Source organism: Cydia fagiglandana, chromosome 12 (genome assembly GCF_963556715.1).
Source record: "Cydia fagiglandana chromosome 12, ilCydFagi1.1, whole genome shotgun sequence".
In the NCBI taxonomy this organism is placed as follows: Eukaryota; Metazoa; Arthropoda; class Insecta; order Lepidoptera; family Tortricidae; genus Cydia; species Cydia fagiglandana.
In genome coordinates this window covers 10615116-10633957 of record NC_085943.1, presented here as the reverse complement: position 1 = coordinate 10633957, position 18842 = coordinate 10615116, and the positions used below count along the sequence as shown (strand labels likewise).

Genomic DNA, 18842 nt, shown 5'->3' with positions numbered 1-18842 from the left:
GTCTTAATTTGCTCTAACGTGATTGGTTGGCCACTATTATCTACAGCCATTATGAGGGGACTGTATTCCGCCGTCAAACCACCGAGCAAAATCGATATCAACCAATTTTCTTGGATTTTTGCGTCAATATCATCCAATTGCTGTGCAAGGTACGTCACTTTGGATATGTAGCTCTCCATAGAATTGAAATTCTCCAACTTACAGTTAAAGAGCTCTCGCTGTATGTGGATACGTCTGCCCCAACCTTTATCTTCGTAGGCGTTCTTTAGGTTGTTCCAGGCTTCTTTGGCAGTCTTTGCATTGTAGACGTGGGTAAAGCACTCTGGCTCCAACAACAGGCAAATAGTTGTTCGTGCTTTCCTGTCTATATCAGCATTTACTACATCTTTCGATATTACCTCCCACCAATTTTTATTTTCAAGGTAATTACGTACCAGGAACTTCCAGTTTGGGTAGTCCGACGATCCCTTCAGCTTCTTTATACCACATATGCCGTTTTCTTTCTCTTCAGACATAATTTACATTTACGCAAGTTTCACAACTACTCGAATATTTCTACCACTGTTTTATAAACTAGCACTATCAGTGCGTGAGGCACATTACCTATTAGAAGAACCAGGGTCCTGGTCTCCAGCAGAATAAGTGGAACAGATAGTCAACGCCAGTTCTGGGTAGAATCAATATATTTTCTATTCAAACATATTCAAATATTGACATTACATTAGACAGTAATAGGTTTATAATATATTCTGCCAGTGCAGTACATATGCAACCTCCAATAAAGTATTGGTAATGTTTTTTTACAAAAATGCATATTTCTGCTATGTATATACATGCCAATGGCAGAATTTTAAGTTTTTTGAATATGGGCTTGCACGATTCTCTTGTGAAAAAGGTCTTATGCTCGACTAACGACATTCATTGTATTATGTTCTTAATTAATATCTGTATTTGTGTTTTACCTTCGTGCAGTTCGTGATATAAAGTATCTACTTTACTATACTATCGTAAGCCTTAAGGTATACCTTAAAAGTTTGTATAAATATGTGATATGCTCTTATGGCGCTACAAATAAGATCGTGTCAGATATTTTTGCGGCCTTCGTTGAGTAACATATTTTTGCAGGTGACTGTACATCCTTTTCATATTTTTATATTTAACTGGTGTTTTTTTGCAAGACTAGGAACTACTACCTAACTAAACAATTCAATAGTTTAAAATCAACTCTGGAAAATGTACCAAATTTAGTACACAGGACGTAACAAGGTTAAAGCTGATTTGTTGTATTCTAATTATTCTAACCCCAATTACACTTGATTTGACACTGTCGCGTAACTAGCAGGTAAGTCAAATATTTGATTCGACTGTCAACACTCCACATTAACATACGCGTTAACATATTAAACATAAGTGTACGTGTAACTACTCTAAATGTAACTCTTGACAGGCGTGGCTCACTCCGCGATTCTAGCGAGCTAAAAGTACATCCGTTCGTACCTCAATTTTGGGGAAAGCCATAAGCCGCGCGTGGCGCTGTCGCCACCTAGCGGCCTTATCTGTGCTGATCGTAACAGACCCGTTTTGTTAGAGAGTGAGTCTTCTGTACCTAGTACTATTATATAAGTATTCTGTGCCTCGGGATGTCTCACTTACCGACGTACGAATTTACAAGTGCGACAGAGAGGCAACAAGTCCAACGTGGTTCGCGGTAAGCCCTCAGAATCGGGCTCCGTTGATGTAAAATGCGCGATATTCCCATATTCAGGAATATTACTCGTAGTTATTTTAGTGGTATGGCAAAGTGGAAGCGATTTTTTCCACATGACAAAGTTTCGCGACCTTATGAGGTCGTTGCTTTGTTCACCAAGGCTCCTTCATTCTGCACGATTTTCCGCCATCCTGATGATCATAAGTGACGTTCCACGGCAAAAGGTACCTTATGGCGGCTGGCGCTTACGTCGCATAGCGCCGCAATAATATTGGAGCGGCGTTTATAATAGCGTAAGCGCCAACCGCCATAAGGTACCTTTACCCGTGGGACGTCACAATTAGTATGTATATCTTTTATTTTTGAGATTCTTTTGACTTTTTACCAGTCTGTATGGAAGAAATCTGGTGTCCGACCGAAACCGGATTTTTTGCCAAAATCAAAACAGAGAAACATAATTTTTATGCCGTAACCTTATATAGTGTACATGCATATGTGTGTATGTATGTATGTGTATGTAGTACATGCATATGTATGTATGTATGTATGTATGTGTATGTCGTCCATATTTCAAAAAGCTTTAAATTGTGTTTCTGAGTTCTTTCTTTCCCCTGCCCATATCCCACTTTATGTGGGGTCGGCACAACATGTTTTTCTCTTCCAGTCTCCTCTGCCTTTCGTGTCTTCAGCACTCCTTTCTTTCTCATATCCTTTTTCACACAATCCATCCATCGTTTTTTGGGTCTACCATACGCTCTCCGTCCATCGACATTCATCCCTAACAACCTTTTGCCTATATGGCATTCATCCCTCCTCATTTCTGAGTTATTTACTTGTTCTGTGTTGTTGTTTGTGTATTACGTGTGTGGAGTAGGTACTTATTCCACGACATAGTCTACCATTGTCGCGTACAAACGCGAATTTTCTGAAGATTTGCAGGTATAAGAGATTTTTACCATCACAATGGGTGTGAAAAATTCTCAGTAAAATAAGGATCCACTCGAAACGGAGAAATAACCGCTCATCCCTTTCAGTAAGTTCTCCTTTGTACCTTTATTTCTGTAAGTATTATGTAAACCTGTGTTGTGTGCAATAAAGTTATTACTACTACTACTACTACTACTACTACATCCACTACCTATTGGAATGACCCTAATTCTGACTTTTGACCTTTCAATCCGTCTATCTCGAAATCTAATTAGTCTCTTATCACATCGATATCCATTAGCGATAAGTGACAGGTATCTGCATCCCAAACTGATTGGGTCCTCGTCAATTAGGGACTAATGAGAACTGGGCCGAGGCCGGACTGATTAGACTGAGCATAGGCTATTGAGACCACCTGAATAGTCGAACCAAATTAATGGTACCATTCCATTTCTGACCGCAGCTGCACTACTGGTACTGAACGCGTCGGTGTTATTGTCAATTTTAATAGTAAAATGAACAGTAGTGCAGCTGTCGTTGGAAATGGACTGTCACCTTAACACTGCACTTTGCGACAAAGTGTGGAGGTATCACCATATTGAAGTGCGACAACATGTGTGTCAGCATTCAGTCAGCAGTTGAAAAAATATTACTAAAAGTAGATTCTAAATAATGTCTTTTTATTCTATGATGCTGTCGAATCTGACACTAAAAAAATAAGTGTGCTAAAATACAGGGTGTTTGGTACATCGTTTGCCAAATTAAAACGGCAGATAGGTTGAGTCATTTGCTATCTTTTCAAGCCTAGAAATGTTTAATTTGGCGCAAGTTTTTTTTTTCCAGCTCTATGCCGGTTATTCGTAAATTTCAATTTTTTACTTGCGCGGTAGTAAAAAAAAAGCCATGGCCAATTTTTTTTTCTAGGCATGAGAAGAGAGCAAAAGACTACCATTTTAATTTGGCAAACGATGTACCAAACAGCCTGTATATCTAATTGTAACAAGGTAAAAATCAGTACAAACGTTCAAACAGTATAAGTATATTCTTAACTTTATAAATGTTCCTGACTCGCACTGAAAAGCACAAATTGTATGCGCTAAAAACAAACATTAAGTACCGCCCCGACTACTTTTATTAAGCCAATTTTTACTCATTTAAAAGTTCGCTAAAATATCGTCATCGTGTGTGTACACTAATTAAACAAATGGAGTAAAAGTTCATACTGAAAGCGTAAAATAAATTAAATTTAGCGAGGAACATCATTTATTACAAATTGAAATTATGTGACGTTTGTGGCTTACAAAAAACTTTGGCGAGGGATTTAACTTGGCGCGAAGCTTCGCATTTGTTATTATATTACTAAGCGCCGAATGCCCTGATCCTATTTTTTATTGGAAAAATTAATATCCCCACATGTTTTTAGAGTTTACTCCGTAAGAATCGATTTTCATATACAGGGTGGCCAAAAAATAAGTGCATTCCCGTTGCCAGGGAGGTTTTGGGATTATAATGAGCAACTTTTACTCTGGGACCAACCCCGAAATTGCGAAAAAAGATTTGGCTTGTTTCATACATTCTGGTCGGTCCATTTTCTACGGGAGGGTAAATTTTTTTTTGCCATTTCGGGGTTGGTCGCAAAGTAAGAGTTTCTCAGTACAATCCCAAAACCTGACCCTGAAAACATAATCCCAAAATCAAAGGCAATGCACTAATTTTTTGGCCACCGTGTATATGAAAATTTATGGGGAGTAAAATCAAACGTCTCGTTACGTAACGGGTTATATTATAACACCGGAGGCGTTGTAGGTGCATTGCCAGCATTTAACATGGGAGTATCCTTCTTTTATTGAAGATTTGAAAAGGCAATAATCAGATAATCACTTTTGGTATACAATGTATACAATTTAAAATGTTGCTTTTTCCAGCAAGTGAAACTGTAGAGGTACATAGCGTTTTAACGTTAGGTTAGGTTAGTTTAATTCAGAGTTAGGCAACTGTTATTGTTATTTAATAAATGCCTTTGTTACCTTGCGTGTAAACATTTTCTAGCGTTTTCCTTGAAAAGGTTCACTGAGTTTCATAAAGAGGTGCATAATAAATATGGATGTATGTGAATTTTGTAACAGTATCAAAATAGGCGCAACTATAACAGTGTGCTTTGACGTGATAACGTCTTATAAATCGATTAACACCGGTAGCATGCACGAAAAAGTGTCACGTTGTGGACAGATCTCCATGGTAACGTTGTGGACAGATCTCCAAGGAAACGTTACGGCAATTTTTCATCAATGTTTTCTTATGATATGACGATATCATTATCACGCAAAATTATCGTCCGTAAACCGACTTTACAGACAACCATATTTTATTCTATTTGATCTTACATGCATGTTGTGGAGCCAGGTGACAAGTTATTATGTGAATTTACTTATCTCTATGTTTTTGTTCCCAAGTAATCGTCCTTGATTGCACTTCATGAAAACAATGAATGGAAGATATATAGGTATCCATTAATTATTAATTATAAATGATTGAACGTGAGTTATAAAAAAAACGGCATGTATATATTTTAAAGAATAAAAAACAACGGGTTGCACTCCGGGAGTGCAGACAGAAGTGAAAACTCAATGACTAGTCCAAAATGTCTGCAGCACTATGTATATAATTGACCCATTGAATTGCTGGCCAGTAAGGTTAAATTTGTAGCGTTAGAGTCTGTGCGGAAAGAGAAGAGTCGTGGCAGAAACGGGAACTAACATTTTAAATTTTATATGGCAATCAAACCTTTGACACCTTGTCATGTAAAAAGTAAACAAACTTCTGTCATTGTATATTTATTAACAAAAACCGCAAGTTTTATGTTTAACCTCTAGCGGCACACCATACAAGGAAAATTGGCAATCGAATTTGAGTCAACGGTATTAGAAAATAGAGTTGAATTTGTTTTGTTTTAAAATCGAACGAAACGAAATAAAAGAAACTCTATTCCATTTCATTAAGATTTAAATTTCATTGGAGGTAATTTGTACTAGTATTAGGACATTGAACCCCAAGAGGATAAAATATTTTCAAAACACGATAAAACCGTACATAAAACCACAAGGAAAATTACATTTAACATTGTTCGGTTTTGTCAGCGGGAAGAAAACGGCTAAAAGTCGACGGAACGTGTTTCCGCTATTCGCGGGTATTGATGTTGTATTTAATATTAAATAATTACCTATTTAATAAGCCCCCTAAGTAACTTGTCTCCGGTACATAATCGGTAAGTATATTCATTCAAAATATATAAATTTTCATAAATATGCAGGTCATTCATGGTCTTTAAAATAACTGACAAATAGTCTTGATACTTGCCATTTTATGCATATTTATATGTAAAAATTTTTTTCAGGATTGTGTAAAAGTACCTACGGTATCTCGAATAAAAGCCCGCTAAGTAGGTGATATGCAAGAATTCGTAATCTACGTGCCGGATTCAAGCACATCCAGTTCAGATGAAGATAGTTCTATGAGAGTCCCTGGTTGTTCTGAAGCTAGCTCAAACATAAGTGACATTGAATATTTTAATTCAGACTTCGATTACAAAGAATAAAACTTTTTCTAATAAAATATTTCTTTATTTGTAGGTTCTGTTAGTTACGAAATTATATTTCATATATAGCAGTGACTTTTCGGTGAAGTAAAATATCGTGAGATGAGAGAACCGGACATATCCCAATAAGGCCTACCTACTTAGGGGCCATCCATTAATTACGTCACACGATTAGGGGATGCAAGAGGGTCAAGAAAATGTGACATGTTGTGACATAGGGGAGGGGGGAGTCATAAACATTGTGACGTCACTTTAACTTCATCAATATTCATCAGTAACCGAAAATTAATTTATATTTTTTTAATCGCTGTACATTTAAATAATGAGGTTTTGGAAGTAGGTAGGTAATTTTCGTTCCTAATTGGTTTTGCGTTATAAAATTACTAATATTTCTTTTACCAAAAATATTTTTTTATAAAAAAAATAAAGCCGAGTTAGTATTGCCGATTTCGTTGAAAACAAAATTGCCTAAATGTGACGTCACACGAGGTGGGGAGGGATTTGTAAAATGTGACCAAGTGTGACAAGGAGGGGGGGAGGGGTCAAAAAACCTAGAAATTCGTGTGACGTAATTAATGGATGATCCTTTATGCACTATTTTTATTCATATCCATATTTATTATTAATAATGTACACATACATTACAAGTCAAGTTTACAATGGGTGAAATATATCCCTGATAAAATTACAGTTCTATTGCCCAATTTCTACCCGATCTACCCGGTTTTAATAACTGTTGGACTGCACAGATTAGGCAGTACATAAATGAGACTCTATCTTGTTTGGTACTAAAATTACAGTTGTATTGGGCAGATTCTTAACTAGTTTTAGCACTTTTAGCAGTTTTGTCAATCGCACTGTCACTTTTTAGTATCTGAGACATAAAAACAAGTGTGTTTTAAAAAGAAAACTAGTGCCTGCGCTAAATCAGGGGATTGAGTTGACGAGCCGACACCACCACCAGGCTCCGTTTAGTAAGCCGTGGTAATAAACCGGAACAAAAGGGATTCAAGTATCAAGACCTTTAGTGTCGTGTTATAATCACGTGACCAGTGTTGTCAGCATAGCAAAAACCATAAAATAGCACTGGCGCGCCCTCAAATCCCACGACTCTTCTCTTTCCGCACAGACTCTAATTGTTTAAAATTCGAATAGAAATTGTAAAGTTACTTTGCAGACCTCGCATATAAATATATTTGGTCATGATATTTTGAGTTTTATTCACCAGTACTAGAGTTCACTTTTATTAGCGATTTCATCAAGATGTAATAGCTTTATTGAATTATATTTGAGTGATATATAGTTAGAATGTCACTGTGAGATCCTCGTATTTCAGCCCGTACAAGATTAGAACATTGAGCTTTATTGCTTAATATAAAAGTCCAGTTTTAAATAATTGACCTGATTATGATACGTTATGACTAAAGTTCTTTGGTGAATAACATCGTCCGTCACACATGACGTCAGCGTTACGTTACGCGTTACGCTGAATCGAGTTTATCATTTTTTCCCCACTTCAAAAAGTGCTCAGCGCTGCTAAAGAAGTTTTCACTTCAAACATATTATACGTGGCATTGGAATACGGTATCTATTTGGCATAACGTAAGTACCTACCTAAACAAAACGTTCCATTTCAATGTTGTCCGCAAGGTACAAAAAAACCATACTATTTTTCTTGGTGGTCCGCGGTTATCTAAATGGATCCAGTTGTTATGACTCATTCTGCAAAACAAACATCCATCGTCCATACTCTTAACTGATGATACGTGACTCTTATTACAAAGTTATAAGGCCTACTTTACATTAGTCAGTTTAAAATGTTGCTGTTAGTTCGTCCCTCTTTGGTCCAACGCTCAGAATAGCCTGTTTTGTTTAGCCTTTACATTATGGAAGCGCGACATTATTATTAGTGTAGATTGGTAAAAAATGTATTTAGTCTTAACCACTTTTTAAAAGGTTCTAATTTCGTCTCTCGGCGCGATTCGGGAAATGAATTAGAGATTAACTAGAAACGATATAGTAAAGATATGTGAAGTCCCACGGGTAAAGGTACTTTATGGCTCTTACGCTATCATTAACGGCGCTCCAATATTATTGCGGCGCTATGCGACATAAGCGCCGGCCGCCATAAGGTACCTTTTTCTGTGGAACGTCACATATCTTCACTATATCATATCTAGTGAATATCTAATTCATTTCCCGAATCGAGCCGTCTGTTTTGCTGTATAGGGATCGGCACCTCTGCTTAATAAAAGTTAACGCACTGTTTTGGCAGTAAAATGTAACTGACAAAATCAGCAGAGCAGACAGACAGTAGAAGTTATTGCATAAAAGTAACACTTCGTTAAGTTTCGGTCTGGTTGATGCTTAGGGTCCCCCCACATCTAGCGTCTTTCGAGCGTCGGCGACTACAACTCTATGGCCGCTGCTTGACGCAACGTCGACGCAGCGTCGACGCAACTGCGCAGCGACGTCATTTTCCATAGCGCTGACCAGACGCCGACAGACACCGACGCTCGAAAGACGCTAGATGTGGGGGGGGGGGGCTTTAAGTCCATCTCTCAGTCAGAAATGGTATTACAATGGTTAGTCCCATACTTGTAGCCCTTGTAGGTAAAGATGTCATGAAGTCGTTTCTATACACGGTGGCTAAAAAATAACTGCATTCCCGTTGCCAGGGAGGGTTTGGGATTATATTGAGCAACGTTTACTATAAGAACCAACCCCGAAATCACAAAAAAAACTTTTACCCTCCCATAGAAAACGGACCAGCCAAAATGTATGAACCAGCCAAATTTATTCCGCAATTTCGGGATTGGTCCAATAGTAAAACTTGGTTATCCCATAACCTCCCTGGCAACGGGAATGTAGTTATTTTTAGCCACCCTGTATTTTTTTTACGTTTCGCCATACTACGTTAAGGGGCTGTTCATAAATTACGTCATCTATTGTTGACGATTTTTGACCCCCCCCCTAAAATCATCAAAAATCATCCTTCGAATGACCCCGAATGCTGCCATCATCCGATGTCCAGACTCCCCTCCCCCCCATTTTAAATGACGTAATTTATGAATAGCCCCTAAGTCGATAAGTATTTAGGTAAGATTACTTGTGGGATTAATTCCAAAATACGACAAGAACTCGCGATTTCTTGCATTGATTGATTAAAATTATTTCAAAAGATACGAAACTCCAACCAAGTTGATTGGAGTTTCTACTTAAAGGATGAGGATTTTACTCAACGCAAAGAAATCCCAAGAGCCATTACCTAAAGTAGGCGACGTTTGCTTCAATAATTAAAGTGTGGATTATAACCATTTGAGATTTTAACGAGTGATGGAAGTTTTGACTTGTTTTATTTTCCTTGTGTGTCCAAAATTTTAACTAGATATAATTTTTTTAAATATTATGTCTAAAAATGAGTTTTGGGCTTATTCTACTTATATACCTACATATAATAGAGAAGACTTACCTTCTTAAACGAATTATTTAAAAAAAATCTTTAATAAAAAATGCAGTAAGTAATTAGCTTGCCATTTTGGAAAAAATGTCTATTAAATTTTATAAAAGGCTATTTTCTCGGACGTCCCTGAGAAGATAGCAAATGACTCAACCTATCTGCCGTTTTAATTTGGCAAACGATGTACCAAACACCCTGTATACTTATATACCTATAATTAAGTATAGTATATTATTTTGTCGGATAAAATCGCAAACCTCGTAACTCGATTTTGACGACATTAAGGATTTACAACTTAAGCCAACAATACCTATAGTTGCAAACGTCTTAACCCCTTTAGAAGGAGATACGGGGTTTACGACTTTAATATTAACCTAGTTTAAAACACAGTGCGTGCCTCTTCGCCGTGTTTCCCATCAACATGCCAATATTCCATCTAGTAGTTCTAGTAACTAGTAGTCCAAATAACCCCAAAAAGGAATAGCGAACTGTTAAAACCCGCACTACTGACCTAACCCAATTCGATTCCTTATAAGAAATCTGTAAAGTCTTCAAAGACTCAATTCAAAGGGCGCCTTTGAGGAGTCGAGGGCACTTCGTTAGTGCGCAATACGATCCTTTCCGAGGGTATATTCCATGCACTTGACTATTTAATGCGAAATATCGCGGCTTTCCGGGTGGAAACTTATATACTTGGTTGACGCGGTGACCCAAAATGAGTCTTGGCCTCCAACACAAGAGCACTTGATCGGCCCAGAGCGGTATCCGCGGTATTTCCGGATGGAAATTAAAAAATAAATAAAAGTAAGTGTGGATAAACTAGTGTAGTAGTAGTAGTGTGTCCGACACCCTACTGTCACCTCTATTGACAATGACTTAAGTTTCAAGATGACACGTACTGGGACCGCGTCGAGCACCAGTACTACCACCTTATACATATATTTATTGACTGGTCTAGATACTGTTACAAACAGTCAATTCAATTTGGGTGAAAACTTTGCTCCATTAAAGTGGAAACTTTGAATATTCCCGATCGGACGCATGCGGGGTTTCCTCGAAATATAACTTTCATAGTGGTTTTCATGAAATTCCATATTTCAGAACGTTTGCTTTACGGTAAATTTTTATGCATGTTTTTTCCCTGCTTTCAGGGGAATATTGAGATTATTACGGTATTATTCATAGTAACCCCCTTATTCATAAACGCTCTACAAACCTCAATTTAGCTAATTATCGTTTGACCGTATCTGTCTTTTTGACTTATATATTTGTAAGAAAGGGATAAAACATAATTTAACTAAATGAGGCCTGTAAAGTTTTATGGATAAGGGAGTTATTGAAGTGAAAACTTCTTTAGCGGCGCTGTGCACTTTTTGAGATGGGGAAAAAATGATAAACTCGAGACAGCGTAAGGCGTAACGCGTAAGGCGTCTCTCCTCTCTTTCTACCGCACGGCGAAAATGTATGCCTGAGCCTGCTGTTTCATGTAGGCGTCGCAGGGCGCTTGCGTGACTTATGCTATGTGTGACGGACAATGTCATTGTTTTTTTATTTAAATGCCATCTAGTGAGTTTCCCTCTAACTGGTATTAATATAACGGTAGTACCAGTAGTACTCAGTGTTGTGCTTAGGGATTTCAAGTAATGCGACAATACAACGCTAAATGGCGTTAACCTCAATTAATACATAGTGCTGCAAACATTTTGCACTATATGGCCCTGTTATTAATATTTTGAGTTACAGTGTCGTTGAGTTTTCACTTCTGCCGGCACTACCGGAGTGCAACCCGTTGTTTTTATTTTTTATGACAAACTGCAGTTTAATTTGGAATATGCCAAATTCAAATATGCTCCCAGGACTTACACGTTGCATGGACAGTTAAATAATAATTTCCGGGTCCCTAAACACGCTTTTAATGGATATCTCTTATCCCTTCTATATAGTTTTTAATGCAAACTTTTTGGGTCACTCTTAAGGGCTCTTGTCCAATGTCTTTGACAACTCCAATGCTCCAGTTTCATTCGACTTTATACTTGGAATTGATAAATGTGACGTTGCAAACTCAAAATAAAAATGTATTGTAGTATATGTTCTGTATCTTTAGGTATTTAAATAAAAGTAAACAAAATCTACCCTCAAATGGCTCCTTAAGCCATGTCAATCAAATAATGTAGGTTAAAGTCAGGACGTTCAGTGACTGATCCAGGCGCTTTTGTAATTGATCGGTTAGCCAATAAATGTTATAACTACCCGAAAATGTGAAAAAATATTGTTTACTTTTATTTCAATGTCTAGAGATACAGACTATACCTATTTTCCGTGTGAATTTTTTCATTGGTATTTGCCATTGATTAAGATGTGTTATAAATTTATAATTCAATATAGAAGCTACAAATTTGGGTTAGCCCTCACTAAACGCAGACTCACTAGACGCATCTATGAAATTGTACAGTAAAAAGCTTGCGACACAACCACAACTCAAACTGTTATAAGTTTCATAATAGTCTCCGATATTGTTAAAGTTTCAAGTCCTCCAATCACGGATGAAGAACAGTCTAAGTCTAGTTAAACTGCAAGGAGATCGGATAAGTATAGTTTAGCAATACTTTACCGACTATTGGGCGGGCAAACGAGTTGTGAAATTTTGTTTTTAATACTTTTTAGGGTTGTTTAGTCAACTAGCAATACTAGGAATAACATAGTTTCGCCATGTCAGACTGTCTCTCCGCGGCTATGTCCCGTGAAGTAGAAAGCTGCTATTTGACATGTATATTATAAATCAATCATCCCGACAACGTGGTAAATGAAACGATGAAAATAGTTATTTGTTTTACAAGGGGGCAAAGTTATTGTTTAACCGCTCGTGCTAATATTGATTGATACCTGAGTGCTAATAGTGGTTCGAAAAATGGAATCTTGAGCGTTGCGAGGGTTTCAAAGCACGAGGCTTAAGCCTTTTTGCCCCCGAGTGGAACACAAAATTTTTCACCACGCCAACCCGAAACAAATATTAAATGTAAAATATCCAATAAAATCAAACCAAAACAAATCCAAATGAATGTTATTAAATATTTATCATCCAAAATCATTATTTAAAAGTCAATTCTACCAGTAAACATAAGAAAACAACTCAAAATTTGCATTTGATTACTTTGCCTCACATGTGAATAAAATGCAACTTTGCTATCAGTTTTTGAAGGGCAAAGTAAGCCTTTCCGAGTTGGTGTGGTGAAAAATATATTGAAATATGTCTTTATTGACTTTCGAACAAAGTTTAATGTGACAGTTACTCCATAACTCCATATAAAAATGAACTAGGATCATCATTCGACGCGAAAAAGTGAAAAGTACATAGTATACGAATACAAAACATTATATGTACAACTCAAATCCCAAATTATGCTGCTCCATTAAAGCAAACTTAATTTCCGTTGCCGCCTCTATCTAGGCCAAAAACAGTAAACACATAATGCTCCCCCATTCCTGTTGTATTTATCGAACTCGTCCCAGTTTCCGAGCGAAAGTGTCACAAAGACAAAACCACACTTGCTAAGCCCTCCATTAGCAAATGCGTTTAATTTTTCACGCGAATGACGCGGTAAACAAGGGTTTCATTCCGAATTCCGGTTGCTTGCCGAGAATAGGACATCTGAGTACTAAGCTAGTAGAAAAAGCGTAATAAATATCGTCGGCCTAACTCGCAAACCTCGTAACTCCATTTCAAGGAAATTAGTAATTGCTACCTTGGACAACAATATTTATAGTCGCAAATCTCGTAACTCCCCCGGAGGAGTTAAGAGGTTTGCGAGTTAGGCCGACGATATACATGTGCCTACAGAGATCGTGATAGCTAAAGTGGCCATACCTACATATCACATCGCTAACTCCTTTAAATAACGAGAGGTGTTCCGATTTTGGCTACTTTTGCCGCTGATACTATTTGGTACCAAATCAATTTTTTAACAAGCAGGTACGTCTGCGAGCGATATTCCAAATTTTATATACGCCACCCCAAAAGGCGTGTTTACATAAAGAAAGGAATGGAAAGATTTGTGATGTCCTGGTAGGCTTCCGTAGCTCAATTGGTTAAGAGCAACACACGGATTGTGGAGGATGCGGGTTCAAGTCCTGCCGGAAGCGTAAATTTTTCCATTTTTTCCTTTAATATAAAATTTGGAATATTTGGTACCAACTTGGCTTGGTTGGCTATTTGGTGGTTTGGTATTTGGGTTTGGTTATTGTACAAATAAAACTATGAAAATAATAACAAAGTCATAATGTTTCGGTTTCGTTCGATTATCGCTATTTAAATAGGCAAGGATTTTCAACAGCTACAATTTGATCAAGCTAACACTGCATATTTTGAAATGACAAAGTATGGCAGTGCCAGTTTATACAACACGATACGACCTTGAAACCTTCAAGAAAAGAGCATCTTCCAGCTGCCATCTTAACCGGCCGGCAACTTACTTCCACCCCCTAGCTAGCTATCCCCTAGCTCTCTCAAAACATCTCCATCATCCACCAAGTTACATATGTATGTCAGTTGCCAGTATTTCTTTCACAGCATTTGTGCAATTCCGCCGGGGAATTCCGACACGACAGTGGGACATTCAATAACATGTGTATTAAAGCGTACTTTGAAAGAGCCTTTGACTTGAGCTGGCTTGCTTGACTTCATATACTTCCACATGCTTCGCCTTATTGCGATCGAATAAGGTAAACTAGTACTTATTCATATATCTGGTGACTGTATAGGGGAGCGGGGGCTTGTTGTAACAGTTTTAGGAAAAAGGCCTGTATTGTCTAAAATATGTAAGTCTTATAATTTTATGATTCTGAGTATGAGGGTTTGTAAAGTATTTATATAAGCATTAATTCCGGTTACAAAATAATTTTCAATGTTTACTCATCATTAACCCCAGACAGTTGTTACAACTTACCCCGTAGTTGGGGCTTGTTGTAACAGTTTTAGGAAAAAGGCCTGTATTTTCTAAAATATGTATAATTTTATGATTCTGAGTATGAGGGTTTGTAATCTAAGCACTAATTCCGATTACAAAATAATTTTTAAATGTTTACGCATCTTTTACACCAGACACTTTATGAAAAACTGGGAGTTGTTACAACTTACCCCGTAAGTTTTTACAATACCTGGTCGAAGTATAGCTCGTATGCATATCCACTCGCTTCGACATCTGGCGGGGCAATGGTGGTGTTTACGTTATTCCTCGAGTTATAAGAAAGTCATACAGCAAAAAAAAAATTAAATGTTTTTAATTCCCCGTAAAAATTGAGCGTTACTACTTACCCCTGTTACATTAAGCCCCCGGCTCCCCTACAGTTCGTTATTGTACTTACCCATAAGTACGATGGTTATACGTTAACTATGGGTATAGTGGGTATAGTATCATCGATTCATCGTTGTCTCCAGTTTAGTCCCACTCCTCTCGCTGGACACAAGAATATATATTACGACGTAAGCCCAATACGGATTAGGGACGTGTTTACACATCTTTGAATTTCTTCGCAGGTGTCATTGAATGTATGGAATTCCCGAAATATCACGTATTTAGGCAGACTTCCTGGAAAATACGTTACGAGCGTCATACGAGTACGTTAATTCCAATGAGTAGGTATTATTTGCTTTTATTTTGATTGAAGGGTCATAAACGTTCCGAAAACGGGAATCTTATCTGCGCATATTTTAACATTTTAATTCGTTGTATCAATTAATCTTTATATAATTTATAGAATTGTCTGTATCTTTAGGTATTGAAATAAACAGTAAACAAACAATTTGTACATTTTCGGGTAGTTATAACATTTATTGGTTAACCAAGCAAATACAAAACCGTCTGGATCTGTCACTGAACGACCTGACTTTAACCTACATTATTTGATCATGTACTAGTAATGTTATCATCTACTGGCTTAAGAAGCCATTTGAGGGTAGATTTTGTTAGATACATCCTTTCCTTTCCTGCTCCGTAACTAGAACTTCCATCTTTTTCTTAATTATCTCGAGTGTTATAATAATTATGTATTTAAGCTGTAATATAAGCATTATGCTGCCGACCGCCGCGCTCACTCGACGGAGTCACATTCTAAAGTGGAGTTAGCCCCTAGAGGCACTCTGTTCAAAGATATAGTAATTTCGTTAGTCACAGATTTAACGTTTTGACCTTATTTTGATTCGACCTTGAGGATCTCTCGCGCTGATAGCTGCATGTAAAATGAAGTGAAAGTCGTGCGTAAGATGTGTGCCAATCACCAAAATTGATTTTTAAAAAAAGTTCCAAGAATACATTTAAAAGTGGGATAATTACTTAACTGCTTGAATGAGACTTGAACTCACGGCCTCTGGATCGATACTCCAGCCGCTCTGCCAACTGAGCCACAAAGACCTCATCCATATCCAGCGAATTTTCCACAATATGTGTCGCAGACGTTTCTGCTTGATCATAAATTAAATTACTGAGTACCTGGTGACAGCGGTGTTGAGATCGCGCACACATCACCAAGACGATCGTCAAAGTCGAGAAAATCATAACAAATTTTGAATCAGAACCAACCTCTGCGTTTTTTCTGGATATCAGTATCAGTATACAAAAACTTTAATGTAATTGTTGAAGATTATCGAATTAAATATAGGAATCAAATCAAACACTGGTCCCACGCACAGAGACAGTAAATCTACCTACCTTAGCGTCTGCCGCTATATTGTGTAACTTGAGTTGAGTCATACTTTACTTTGTCGTTACCTGAAAACTAAGTGAACACCTAAATAAATGAATAAGGCATAACCGTTAAAGTATTGGAGATATCGGTTTATTGCCTTTTACGGTTATATCGATAAAAGTTCAAAAGAGCAGTAGGATTCAATTCGCTTACCGAGCATGGGTGAGTCGAATTTGCACACGAACCAGTATAAGAACTTAAGAACACTTGGTAAGTTTTGACGGATCATAAGTTCTCGCTACACTGGCGACGAAAAACGCGACTCATTTACAGGCAATGGGAACAGACGGACAGTAACAATGTGGGGTATTACTGTGTAAATTGTATCACATTCTTGCTTTAGCCAATAAGATAAACACATTACAACTCAGACGAAATTATGTAGTGGCAAAGTAAATTATTCACTGCCGATTGTAAATTTTTAGGACAAGCTGATATTGTACTAGCACAGTGAATAAATATTAGAATAATACGTGTAACCTATATATTTACTATCTTATTCTAAGTATCTATTTATTATATGATATTACGTATACTTTCCTACATGAACGCTCGCCACGGTTCTATCATTTATTAGGTCGTACTCGTAATAATCTCATTAATGTCTATTGTTATATTATTATTATATTCGATGCACATACGTAGCGCAGAATTTAATCATCACATACATTATTATTTGTTCTGTGAATCATCGGATTGAATTTGTAACTAATGTTCTAATATATATTAAATAAATAAATCTAGATTTAAGTCTCCAACTATTTGTATGAGCGTGTTCCAGCTTACTGTACTTAACTAATAAAATATTAATATACATATATGTGACGTCCGGAAGAAGGTACCGTATAGCGGTTGGCGCTTACGCTATTATTAACGCCGCTCAAATATTATTGCGGCGCTATGCAACGTAAATGGAGAAGCCTATTGCAACGTTTCCGTCGAAGCCACGATCCTCAGCAGTGAGGGAACGACTTAAGGAGGAGGATGCAACGTAAGCGCCAGCCGCCATAAGGTACCTTTTGCCGTGGAACGTCACATATGTACCATAGCAGAGCTATTGTAAATCAAAACAATTAAAGTAAGGTTGGTTGGATACCCATCTAGGTCGCGTGAGAGTATTTTACTCATTTTATTTAATTTGCATATTAATACATTTGTAAATGAAATTTTACTTCCATCCACTCTCATTGGAATTATTCTTGTTTTTCCGTACTTTTGTTCCGGCGTCGGCAGGCTTTAAAATAATTAAGGAGGCTGCTGTTGATGTTTTAGGTTGTACGTAATTGTAGTCCTTAACAAAGGCGTTTTCAGGTTTTCTTTGGGTCTTGCTAGGTGTACATGAATTTAGTGATGAATGTTTATCAGTAACTACGGTTTAGGCCCCCGTTCTACAGATTTCTATTACAGATTTCTAACTCTACAGATTTTAAATTTTACAGATTCCCAATTCTACATGATTTGAATTTTACAGAATCTTAATTCTACATATTCACAACTCTACAGATTCCCAATTCTACATTGTTGGGAATCTGTATAATTGGTTATCTGTTAAATTGGGAATCCGTAGATTAGAGAATCTGTAGAATTGGGAATCTGTAGACATGGCCCTAAACCGTACCTACTAGTCACTTTAATTGCAGCTGTGTGTGTTTATTCGTTGTAACTTCCTTGTCACATTGTACCCCGTAGGCACTAATGACGTTATCTAATTATAACTTGGTTATTGGGGCATTTCACGCCAAGCGGGCAGCGAAAAAAGTGTCAGGTCATAGAATTTGCTGAAATTTGGAATAATTATAGTACTCGATATTCTAAAAATACGCATTCTTTTATTTTTTTTTTATTTGGCACCGTTTCCGGTTTGGAAGCATTTAAAAAATGGACGAAAATTGAGGAGAGCATTTTACAAAAGCTGATGCAGCTATTATTTAATAAACTGAAAAATAAGTTTAATATTGGTTTGTATACAATTTTAATTGCTTTATCTTGCAGTTATAACAATTTTGATATTTTTTAATTTTTTCATACAAAAAACCGGAAATGAAAATTTCAAGTCAAATTTATATAAAGTTCGGTATTTTTGAAAAATTTTATTTTTGCCTCAAAATGTAGCTTATAGTCCATCAAAAATACATGGAAAGTTTGAGAGTGGGATCTGCATTAGTTTCGGAGATACATGAACTAAAGTGCAAACGTGCCGGTCTGAGCGTCGTACTGGCGATTCCTTAGTTACCCAGTCAAATAAAGGTTTTGACCCTGGAATGACAAATATAAGCTGGAAACTCGTATAACCACACCTTCGTTTCGGCGGTCTTTAAATTACGATAAAAGTCATAGAAAACCTCGTGTTCGCGCCGGAGTTTATTCAAGGTCAAAGGTCACAAAAATTGCTTTATCACGAATATCAAGGT

At 37.1% G+C, this 18842-nt stretch overlaps 1 protein-coding gene and 1 non-coding gene across 3 annotated transcripts in view; both read left to right on the top strand.

The window, feature by feature from the left end:
• LOC134669553 (furin-like protease 1) overlaps positions 1-18842 on the top strand; it is a 352565-nt gene that overhangs the window by 62852 nt on the left and 270871 nt on the right. The window lies entirely within an intron of this gene.
• On the top strand, positions 13758-13830 carry Trnas-gga (transfer RNA serine (anticodon GGA)). Its single transcript has one exon. It is a non-coding gene; the product is annotated as a tRNA-Ser (tRNA).